We start from the raw sequence: 13,138 nt of genomic DNA on the forward strand, positions 1-13,138 counted from the left end.
TTAAAACTTAAATATAAAAATTTAAAATATCGAAATCGCAAGTTGACATGACAAAACAATTTTCCCACAAATTATATATACAAGAAATCTATGATGGCCAAAACCATCTATTGAATTATAGTCTTTCAACCCCATATAAAACCTCACTACCAAAAATCCCGGCATGAACATTGGCCGCCTACAAAATGGTGATATCGAGCTCGATCTCGCACAATAATTTCCCTCTCATATATCAGAGAAATGATCTTAAAAGCACTGTGACAATCTTCACAGATCCTTAGATTCTTCAAGATTCGAACAGTTGATCCTAACTTCGTATTCATTATCCCGAAAGCTACAGCTATCTTCTCGCTATGATAAACAAGTGATGTTTCCTTCTCTTCTTCGCTGATATCGAGCAATACCTCGGATGTGTGAGGCACATATCCGTGCAACTTAATCCTTTGGATAATCTTGTCGAGCATCAAGTTGATATCTTTCATGCGAAGGTTCGAATAATCGCCCACTTTAAACATGTGAACATCGCCCTTTATGTCGGTAATCATGCTCATCCCAGGCACGGTTCTAACCCCTCGTTCTTTCATAAGTCCTCGCAATCTCTCGACCTTGTCCCATTTCCCAGCCTTCGCGTAGATATTTGACAGCAACGTGTAACGACCACTGGACTCTGGTTCCAATTCTAGCAAGATTTCGCCGACACTCTCTCCCAACTCGACGTTTCCGTGTACCTTACAAGCACCCAAAAGTGCTCCCCAAACTGCACCATTAGCCTTCATAGGCATAGTCTTTATGAAATCCTCGGCTTCAACCAAGAATCCTGCTTTTCCAAGAATATTAACGACACAACCATAATGCTCCATCATGGGTTCGACGTGGTATATTTGTTTCATTGTCTTGAAATAGTTCAAGCCCTCGTCTACCAAACCCGAATTAGCACAAGCATTCAATAATGCCACAAATGTAACCTCGTTTGCCTTAATATCCCGTTTAGTCATCTCCGAAAAAAGCTCAATTGCCTCTTGTGATCGACCATGCATTGCAAGGCCACCAATCATTGCATTCCAAGGAAACACTTCTTTCCACTCCATCTTCTCAAACACGTCCCAAGCCAAGTCGATACACCCCCTTTCGAGTACATATCAATCAAAGAAGTTCCCAAAGCTTCATCCAACAGAATATTATTGCTTCTAACGTAAGCATGGATCCATTTTCCTTGATCAAGGGCACAAACATTAGCACAAGAAGCCAACACACTCGGTAAAACAAATCTATTAAGCTCGACTCCCGCCTCCTGCATTTGAGTAAAAACTTCCATGGCCTCCCTAAAGCGGTCTCCTTTGTTAAAACCATCAATCATCCCACTCCAAGAAATGTCATCCCTGACCGGCATTTCATCAAAATACTTCTTAGCTTCATCAATCATGTCATTTTTTGCAAATCCACTGACCATTATATTCCAAGAACCTACATTCTTTTCCAACATTTTATCAAACAAGTCACGTGCAGCTTCCACCTTGCCAACCTTCATGTACCCATTTATCAGAGCATTGCAACACACGACATCCGAATCTTCATTCGAATGATACATGTTCCTGGCTTCCTCTATATGTCCCAAAGAAGCATACATCTGAATTGCAGCACTGATGACGTGCTTATCCCCATTAAGTCCAAATTTAACAACATGGCAATGGAGCTGCAGCCCTTCCGCAATACATTTTACCATTGTGCAAGCCTTCAAAAGCAGAGGATACGTGAATTTATTCGGCCTAGAACCCGAATTCACCATTTCAAGATACAACAAAATGGCATTAGCTGGCTCCTCATTATCCAAACACCCTTTAATGGCACAATTAAACACAAAAACATTTGGCGCCGAAACTTGTTGGAACACTTGTAACGAACTCGTTAGGCTGCGAAATTGAGGATTCGCGTAGCACTTCACTAAAGATCCCGCCACATAATGGTCTCGGAAACTTGCTGTTTTCAGGATTACGGCATGAACCTGCCTCAGATTTTGCAATGAATCGGTGCACTTTGAGTTTAAAAGGTTCAAGATTGATGGGCTTTGGTGCAAGAGATTTGGCGTCGAAAAATTTTCCTTGAAATTTACTTCTGGAGGAGGATTATGAACGAGTGTGCGTGTGCCCATGCTTCAAATTTCCTCCTTCGGTTAGCAAAAGAAACCTGCTAATGTTATCCATTTTTTCACTGGATTTGGATACAAATAGCAACTATTTTTTATGTTACAAATTTTATATTGAAATATTATTATTATTTTTTAAAAAAAAAAAAGAAAAGAAAAGAAAATTTGAGGTGTATCCAAGCCCGAATTATTATGTTAAAGAGTTAGAATTCTTCTGTGCTTCTCACAAAATTAATATTCTAAATTCGAGCATCATTTTAGCAAAGCTCGATCAATCTGAATTTGAACATTTTCCGAGCAATCTTTGAGCTAGCTGCACAAAGATATATATTCTAGCTCGAATATGGAAAATTAATGCCTAGTATTTGGTTCGATTTCGTCTCCAAAAATTTATATATATTAGGACAAAAGTACTCAACAAAAGTCACTCAAAAAGCTTTTTTTAAAGGCTTTCAATTAACATGGAATTAAAGCATTTGCCATTATACCAGTAATTTCAAAAAGATATTATGGTAGAACTGGAGAAAGAGTACTAGCTAGACTAAGACAGTGATCTCTCAAATGCATGGATGATGAGAAATCACATATCAAAAGAGGAAATTAGTAGCCAATTCTTGCTAAAAACTGTCTCGGTCCATTTTCAACTTAACAATAACAAGTAGCATCACAAGCAAAGAACATGTAATTAATTATTAGCCAATTATTGGGGGAAAAAAAAAGACAAAACCAAAACCAAACAGATAATGAGAAAAGATTCTGACCATTCTTGTAGTTAAGGAAATTAATTATTTCTATGTTGCGATTTGTTGATTTCTGGTTTTGTGTTCACGGTGTTCCTCGGACATGAAACGATACTGATATCGATTGTAGGAAAAATTCTATCAATCTCGAGCTAAAGATGAAGTTTTAATTTCAATATGGTTTTCACTTGCACGTGTTTGTTTCTTGTCATAATTAATATCTTTTACTCGTTTTAGGTTAGAATGTTGGCTAAACGGTTGACATGATATGAATTACTGTTCATGGACTACTGTCAATGTTTTACATTTTTCATTATAAATTTTTTAGTGCTTCTTGATTATATATTATCGCTAAAATTATAAATATGTTGTGACTTTAAATCTTTTGGGATCTATGTTATATGACTTATAGGAAGCGTATTTTCTAGAAATTTGTTAAGAAAAAATCATAATTACAAACCAGACCCTAATTGATAAGAAAAATTAGGATTGGGATTTTGGGTTTGGGTCAAAATCGTCCAAAGAATCCGAAAAAATATGTAAAGACACAATAAAAAAATATCAAAAATAATTATGTAAAAATTTTGATTTTAACAGACATGTATATATGTATCTTTATTAATTATGCATTAATCTTTAACAAAATCATGAGTGTTCATTCGAATAAATCGAATTAATCGAAACCCCAATTTAACTAAAAAAAAGAATTTTTAGAATGATCGAATTGAACTGAATTTCTCCTCAATATTGAATCAACCAAATCGGATTAAAATCGATTGTTTCGGTTGATAACCGATTATTTTGACAAAAACTCCAAAATTAATAACCTAAATATTATTTTTTTTTATAATAAAACACATTATGTCTAAAAAAGTAAAAACAACAATACAAAAATTACCAACGATAATAAACGTAAAAACACTAAAAATAATTATAGATAATATTTAAATCCTAGTAAAAAATCAAAATCTAATTATTTAATAATTCGGTTAATATTACTAAAAAATAAAATAAAATAATAAATTATAGATTATGTTGAACAATTAAAAATAAATATCAATCATTACCACTTTAAATTAAGTTATATTACTTTTTAGATCTCAAATGTACAAATACAATAAGTGATGTGCAATATAAATTTTCAGATGTTAGGTACTTGGTAAGTATTCTTAGATCTCAGGTATCAATACTATAACTTTACAAATCTCACTGACAGTCCGATTTGAAATACACTCAAAACCATTTTAACGATCAGACCGATCAGGATCGATCGGACTAATCAAGAACCAAAAAATCTATCAAATAAGCTTTTTGAATATTTTTATTTTATAATTTTAAAACCTTAAACTTAATATTTTATTATGTATATAAATAATTATATATTTGGAATTTTGAATTCGTTAAAAATATTATTAATAATACTAGAGTATATTTAATTAATTAGTGTAATTTGTTTAAAAAATGTAATAACATTCTTCACTACACGCGTAGGGATAACAATTTTTGTAGTGACCCTGCATGGTATCACCTACTAACTGGCAACTAATAGCATGCATTAAACTTAATACAGCAAAATAACTTAACAGAGTAAGACATGCGGAAACAAAACCATAATTTACATATCAGCTTAGTAACATAATCCAGCCTTAAATCTGTAGTGATACAACCAAATCGAAATCTTAAACAGTAAACATTATACAGCTATATCGAATCCTGCTGTATAATAAAATCCTCAAGGCTCCTGCTCCCTAGTCCTGCCTTGAACTACCAGCTCCGTCCATCCTGCGACCTGCCCCATGGAATAGGGTGTCCAAGATAACAACTAGGACGTGAGCGCTAACGTCCAGTACAGACATGAGTAAACATATGTATATAATGCATGCAACATGATGACAGGTACAGGGTCATCTGAAAAAAATCATGCTCAGAACCGGCGCCACATGAGTGCTGCCACCGCACGCACGAATCAACCTCTGGGTGCAACCACACTCGTCTAGTACACCAGAGTAGACAAACATAAATACCCCCGTCGTCGCGGTACTCTCAGTGACAGACTATCGAGTATAGAGTTGAGCGGTTCTATAGTCAGGTATAACAAGGTATAGGCTCAACGTGTATATGCACATGACATATAAATATAGAAAGCGGTAAATCATATATATCATGCCATATAATAATGCCAAATAAATGCAACATGTAAACATGTATACTCGCTGGCAATCTCAGTCAATGTGTACGTACCTCTAGGCTAGTTCAAGTATAATAGGATCCTAGGTTCCAAGCTTATATTCAAAAGTTCACCGTATCACTACATAAATTCTATAAGCCTTAACTAAGCTAATAAGTACTCCCAAAACTTAAATAGATTTCCGGACCATACCTTCGTCCGTAGTTAGCCCTTTGAAGTCGCTAGTCCCGGATGACTATAACCACACCTTGGTTATTCCAGAACCTCTATTATAACCGATAGGGCCCTCAAGTGTATATCTCACACTATATAACTGAAGAAAGAAACTCGGGAATTCGTAATTCAGAAATGAATCTGAGAAGCCCTATTTATAGGCAAAATTCCCAGCCAGGATCGGAACTTTCAATTTCAGGATCGGAGCTTCCGATCCAGCTCACTGCGTGCATGCTTGACACGCCAGGATCGAAACTTCCGATCCGACGATCGGAGCTTCCGATCTGCCCTCCGTTCGACACTTGTCAAAACTCGCGGCTGAGTCATCGCACATTGCTGGCAGCCGGAGATCGGAACTTCCGTTCCAGGATCGGAGCTTCCGATCTCGGTGCTTCCGCTGAGCTTCCGAAGTGGCTGGGATCGGAGCTTCCGATCTGGGTTCGGAGCTTCCGATCCGGCCCAAAGTCAAAAGCCCATATTCCCTTCCGAAGTCCAACAACATTCCGAAATTACTAACCCTTGTTGAATCCGATATTTTGGTGATAACAAACAACAACTCATTGTATAGGAATGTGCTGCCAACCATTGTATTTCAGGAATCTACTACAACTTCTACCGGAAGCTTGTCAACCGCCTTTGCTCTCGACCGGCTGAAGTCACAAGCCTATCGACTGGCTATCAAAACCAGCAGAGGATAAATCTATCTACCGGAAGCTTGTCAACCGCCTTTATCTCTCGACCGGTTGAAGTCACAAGCCTATCGACTGGCTATCAAAACCAGCAGAGGATAAATCTATCTACCGGAAGCTTGTCAACCGCCTTTATCTCTCGACCGGTTGAAGTCACAAGCCTATCGACTGGTTATTCAAACCAGCAGAGGACAAATATCTCTACCGGTAGAATGCCAACTGCCTATCTAGATATCTCGAGACAAGTACCTGTGACAAGATGTTCTTTGCAGGATCTTTTATTAAAAGCAGAACCGGCGTTTCAGAAGATTTGTTGACTCCTGCAAATCAAGACAACAGGTTGTACCAAAATGGCAAAAACACAGAATGACTGCAGATAAAGCATTCGACCGTTTATTCCAGTTTTGGACCCTGGAAGTTGTCTGCAGTGTACGATCCTCATGCAGAATCATCAATGCATTTATGAGCATTAAATGTGCATTCAATGCAGCATCAGAACGTTCAAAATAAAGACGTTGATGATTGACCTATATAAAGGGAAGATTGCTCAAAAAGAAAAATATACAACGTGAACAACAAGTGATACGAGACAACGAAGAGAGACAAGCAACTCAGAAAAATTTCAATCACTTGAATAATATCAGAAGTCCTCATCTGATATACTTGAGCACACTTACAAGATCATTCATCTGCTGCTCAAATAAACCCTCGCCTACAGTTCACACATCTGATCGTCAAGGATCATCCTAGGGTTTTCAAGCCTCTCGACCGCTCTGCAGTCTGAGAAGCTCAACTCAACTATACTCAGTGTTGAAGAGACTTGAAGCTGCTCTGAAAGCTTCCACCAGTCTGATAAGAACTGAGAATCTTATCTGTGTAAATCTAGGAGTTTCGGATTAGGCATTGGATAAGTCCTAAGTCTGAAGTGGGTGTATTACAAGACGTTGTAATAACCAAAGTCTTCTAGTGAATTCCTTCCTAAGTGGAAGAAGGGGAGACGTAGAAGGATTAAGCCTTCGAACTTCCATAAAATCGTGCTTTAGCATTTACTGCCATTTATCTTACATCCTGCTCATACATTGCATTATAAACTTTGCATCACTAAAACCTCTGAACTATTTCCGCACTATTTAAGTTGTTCAAAACGTTTTAGAAGTTGAGAAAACTGATTAAGTGAACTAAACCTCACTTGATCATTTTAAAGAAGAAAAAGAAAAGTTTCAGAGTGTATTCACCCCCCCTCTACCCTCTGAACCGATCCCAACAAGTGGTATCAGAGCGGGTTCCTTTCTCAACTGCTGATCTGAAGTTGTCAAATCATGACTTCTTTCAACAGAATTCCTATGTTTTCTAAAGAAGAGTATGATGATTGGAAAATTCGCATGCAGGCACATCTTGCAGCACAGGATGATGACATGCTATATGTCATAACAGACGGTCCTATCAAAATTATGAAGGTCAACCCAGCTCTAGCCGATGGTGCAGGACAAATGATTGAGAAACCAAGAGCTGAGTGGACCACTGAGGACAAAAAGAAGGCCAATCTTGACAATGTGGCCCGGGACATCCTATACAAAACACTGGACAAGAATATGTTCAGCAAAATCAAGTCATGTTCCACAGCAAAGGAGATTTGGGAGAAGCTCACTCAGCTGTGTGAAGGGAATGACCAGACAAAGGAAAACAAGCTCACTCTGGCCATTCAAAAATATGACAACGCCAAAATGAAGCCAGGGGAAACCATGGCTGAATTTGATGAACGGTTCAGTAGTATCATCTGTGATCTTATAGCTTTAGGTAAAACTTATACTAACCGTGAAATTGCTGTGAAGGTTATGAGAGCTCTGCCCAAAGAATGGGAGATCAAGACAGTGGCCATGAGAGAGTCAAAAGACTTGAGCAAGGTTGAACTGCATGATCTCTTTGCAGATCTCAAAGCCTACGAGTTCGAGCTCAACATGAAAACAGAAGATGAACCATCTACATCTCAACCAACCAAGGCCTTAACCTCAACCGTGATACGTCCACCGGTCGAGGAACCTCCAAAGAGATCAGCTGAGCAAATCAGCAATGAAGCCATGACACTCTTTGTCAAGAAATTTGGTAAATTTATGCGTAAAAACAATTCTAAATTTAAAAATTATCATAAATCGGACCATACAAACGATGGTCCTACTTGTTTTAACTGTGGAAAGCCAGGCCACTTCATTGCAGACTGCACCAAGCCTAAGAACAATGATCAGAAGCAATTCTCCGAAAGAAGAAGGGGTAAGGAGGATAAAAGGACGTTTAGAAAAGGAAGAGACCAAAGGGTTCTAGTAGCAGACGAAAGCAAAAACAAGTGGGCTGAGTCTGACTCTGACAACTCCAATACCGGAAGCTCTTCAGATGACAGCGATGATGAAAAAGTGGAATGCCTTATGGCCGACATCGAAGAAGAAGCTGAGGAGGTATTTGACTTTGGCTCACCTGAATTTACTCACAATGATTTAGTTACTGCTTTACACGAAATGGCTAATGAATACAAAGCATTATCCAAGGAGTTCGAGGAAGTAAAGGCAGAAAGAGCTGACCTAAAAGATAAGTCAAGCAAATCAAGCTGCATGCAGCAAAAAGAGCTTGATGGTCTTAAGGTCAAGCTAAGTCTGCTGGCTACTGAGAACGACACCTTGAAAAGAGTATTCCAAGCTACCTTGATTGAGAATAAAAAACTACTTGAAACCATTAAGGCTTGGAATAAATCTTCGGTAACCATTGACAAGATTCAAGAAATCCAAAGACGGTACATGATAAAACCGGTCTAGGGTTTGAAACAAATGAACAGTCTATGGAATCCTGTATTCAGTCAAGCCTGGACAAAGGCAATCTTAACAAAATAAGATTTGTCAGGTCCAGCACGATATATGAACACGATAAGTGCAGCTTTGACAAAAATCAGAAAGTATCGAACGAACGAAGCTCTAAGCATAGAGGGCTGGGATATGTGGATCCCCAGACCTCTAATCAAAGAGGAACTTGGATCAAACCAAAACCTAATGAAAGAAGAAAGGGAAACCAATCTAATTTCAAAAGGCCATGGAATGAGTCTAACTACTCTAAGAAAAGATGGTCAAAGGAGAAGCCTTACCAGTACTTTAATTGCAGGCCAGTTCAAAAGAGGTACAGGCTAACTGATGAAAATAAAAAAGGCAAGCAGCACACAGCAACCTCACAAGCACACACATTTACTGCCTATCGACCGCACAGATTTCTGGACACACACACGGGCAAACCTGTAAGGGTGTTCCAGGTGTGGGTCCCGAAAGGGCTAATCCGACCTGGACCCTACTAGATATGGGTACCAAAAGCTCTTCACTCTTTGCAGGTACTAAAAGTCCAAACGGGCGAGAAAACCACTTCTATCAAGGACACTACCTGGTATTTAGATAGCGGTTGCTCACGACACATGACAGGGAATCCAGAACTTCTAACAGAAGTGGTGTTGTGCAAAGGACCAAAGATCAGCTTTGGAGACAACTCCAAAGGTAAAAACCGTGGGTAAGGGTAAGATCATCCATGGTAACATCATTATTAAAGATGTGTTACTTGTTGACAAACTATGCTATAATTTGATAAGTATTAGTCAACTATGTGACAATGATCATTCGGTCGAGTTTCACAAACACACTTGCCTCATAAAAAATGACAAAGGTGAGACTCTTATGACCGGTGTACGAGACCTAAACACCTACAAGGTAAACTGGTCTTGCTCACATAGTTCTTCACCTACTTGTCTTACTGCTCATCATGATAAACATTGGTTGTGGCATAAGCGGTTAAATCATCTAAATTTTAAGTCCATTTTTAACTTGAGGAAGCATGATTTGGTTTCTGGTCTGCCCAAAGGAGATTTTATAAAAGACAAAGTTTGTCCTGCTTGTCAACTAGGAAAGCAGGTGAGAGCAACTTTTAAAAATAAAGGGTGTATGTCTTCTTCCAAATGTTTAGACTTACTTCACATGGACCTATTTGGTCCTATACCAGTAAGAAGCATAGGGGGAATGAGATATGCTCTTGTTGTTATAGATGACTTTTCTCGATTTACTTGGGTCATCTTTCTCTCTTCAAAAGATCAAACTGCACCTCACCTGATTAAGCTTTTTAAACGCTTGCAAAATGAACAATCTACTGTGATAGATAGAATCAGGAGTGATAGAGGGACTGAATTTTTAAACACCACTCTTATGACTTATCTAGATGATCAGGGAATCAAGCATGGGTTGTCAGCTGCTAGATCCCCACAGCAAAATGGGGTGGCTGAAAGAAGGAACCGTACTTTAAAAGAAGCAGCCAGAACTATGATTGCTGATTCAAATGTTTCTCAAAGACTTTGGGCAGAAGCAGTTAACACAGCTTGCTATACTCAAAACAGATCTATGATTAATAAACGATTTAACAAAACTCCATATGAGATCTGGAATGGCACAAAACCTGATATTTCTTATTTCAAAATTTTTGGGTGCAAATGCTTTATCCACAACAATGGCAAAAAACCATTTGACAGCCTTCGATGCCAAAGCAGACGAAGGAACTTTTATTGGTTACTCAGCCGTTAGCAGAGCTTATCGAGTGTTCAATCAAAGATCACTAACGGTCGAGGAAACCATTCATGTTGTTTTTGATGAATCTACTCTATGTACAGAACAAACTCAAGGGAGCATAAATGATCTGAGTCACAGACTGGAAAACACAAATCTACAGGAAGAGAGTGACAGTGATCTATATCCTCCAAATAAGGATGATCCAGTTCCCTCTACCGGGTGTGATCAAACAAGGCCAGAAGTGGATCCACCGGTTGATAACAATCCTCCAGCCAATGATGATCCAGTAAACGAGGACGTTCATCAACCAATTGATGACAACCCTTTAGGGAATTATTTTAGGTGGAACAAAGATCATCCACCTGGGTTGGTCATAGGTGACCCTTCTGCTCCTCGAAAAACACGTGGTCAAATGATTAATGAATTCTTGCATGCAGCTTTCATATCTCAGGTAGAGCCCAAGAAAATAGATGAAGCTCTATCAGATGCCAGCTGGATTGAAGCTATGCAAGAAGAGTTGAATCAATTCACCCGCAACAATGTTTGGCATCTAGTTCCTCGACCGAAAAATCAAAATGTGATTGGAACTAGATGGGTGTTTCGTAACAAGCTCGATGAACATGGCACTGTTGTGCGTAACAAAGCTCGACTTGTTGCTCAAGGATTCAGACAAGAAGAAGGCATAGACTTTGAGGAATCTTTCGCGCCAGTTGCAAGACTAGAAGCAATCCGCATCTTTCTTGCTTATGCAGCCTTCAAGAATTTTAAAGTTTATCAAATGGATGTGAAGTCTGCATTCCTCAATGGTCTACTTCAAGAAGAGGTGTACGTTGAACAACCACCAGGTTTTGTCAATCCTACTCATCCTCAATATATCTATAAACTTGACAAAGCTCTCTATGGATTAAAACAAGCACCGCGTGCTTGGTATGACACTTTGCTAAAATTTTTACTGGAACATGATTTCCAAATTGGAACGGTCGATAAGACCCTGTTTAAATTTGTAAAAGGTGATCATGTGTTACTAGTACAAATTTATGTTGATGACATTATATTTGGGTCAACTAACCCCAAGTTGTGCTCAAAGTTCTCTAAACTGATGAAGGAGAAGTTTGAAATGAGCATGATGGGCGAGCTAAACTTCTTTCTTGGACTTCAAGTAAAGCAACTTGAAACTGGAATATTCATCAATCAGTCCAAGTATGCCAAGGAATTGGTAAAGAAGTTTGGAATGGAACAATGCTCAACTGTATCTACCCCCATGAGTACATCAATTAAGCTTGATAAAGATGAAGGGGGAATTCCGGTCGAGGTAACCATGTATCGAGGCCTTATTGGTTCACTGTTCTATTTGACTGCCAGTCGACCGGATATCATGTATTCAGTTTGTTTATGTGCTAGATTTCAAGCCGCACCTAAGCAATCTCATTTCATTGCTACCAAACGAATACTTAAATATATTAAAGGAACTACTAATGTGGGTCTTTGGTATCCCAAAGATTCAAATCTTAATCTTATTGGCTATTCAGATGCAGATTATGCAGGTTGTAGAATTGATCGCAAAAGTACAAGTGGCACATGTCAATTCCTTGGAGATAGACTAATTTCGTGGTCAAGTAAGAAGCAGACATCAATTGCTACCTCGACCGCCGAAGCAGAATACCTTGCTGCTGGCAGCTGTTGTGCTCAAATACTCTGGATTCAACAGCAGCTTAATGATTATGGGATTCGGTCGAATGAAGCTCCAATCTACTGTGACAATACAAGTGCCATAGCCATCACTCACAATCCAGTGATGCACTCTCGGACAAAGCACATTGATGTCAGGCATCACTTTATCCGAGATCATGTCTTAAAGAAGGAAATCAGGCTGGAATACATCTCTACCGATCAGCAAGCAGCAGACATATTCACCAAGCCTCTACCGGACGCTAAGTTTTCATATTTTCGAAATATTCTTGGCTTAGTAGATTTAAGTTAGTATGCATGTGTTTAGGGGGAATGATTGTCAATATGACATTAATAGATTAGCTGTTACGATTGCCATAAATATTGGCATATCATCCGCCTTTAACTAGTCTCTGACAGGCTTCGTACTAGCAGCTTGGTGCTTTGAACCAAATGACATTAATTGAGGCGCCGTGATTATGCACTTCAAAACTTTTTGAATTTCAAAAATACTTTTCATGACGTCACCCTATGGCCCATAGGTTCCTATATATACTTCTTTACACTCGTATATCAATCTTTCACCTTTGCTAAAAGCTTTCATATTGTATTAAACGCTCCATCGAATTACTCTCAAGCTCTTGCTTACTCTTTGCTCGAGTTCTTATCTACAGATATCATGTCGATCCAGAAGACTTGCCTTGCCATCAACTTTGATTCCGTTGTTAAGGCAAACAACGCAGGAATAACTGAGGTCTTCACCATGCTTGAAGCCTCTGGACTAAAGAAATTTCTGGAATGCAGCGCCATCTGCGATTTGCCTATTTTGAAGGAGTTCTTCGCAACCGCTCAAATCGAGCATGGGACTATCAAATGCTTGATTAAGACAGAGGCCTACTCCTTCAATCAGAAGTTCT

At 38.7% G+C, this 13,138-nt stretch overlaps 1 pseudogene; it reads right to left on the bottom strand.

Annotated features, from left to right (window-relative positions):
- LOC140873407 (pentatricopeptide repeat-containing protein At5g48910-like) lies at positions 1 to 2,181 on the bottom strand (annotated as a pseudogene).
- Between the last annotated feature and the right edge of the window lie 10,957 nt (positions 2,182 to 13,138).

The sequence above is a fragment of the Henckelia pumila genome, unplaced genomic scaffold (genome assembly GCF_033568475.1).
Source record: "Henckelia pumila isolate YLH828 unplaced genomic scaffold, ASM3356847v2 CTG_549, whole genome shotgun sequence".
Lineage (NCBI taxonomy): Eukaryota > Viridiplantae > Streptophyta > Magnoliopsida > Lamiales > Gesneriaceae > Henckelia > Henckelia pumila.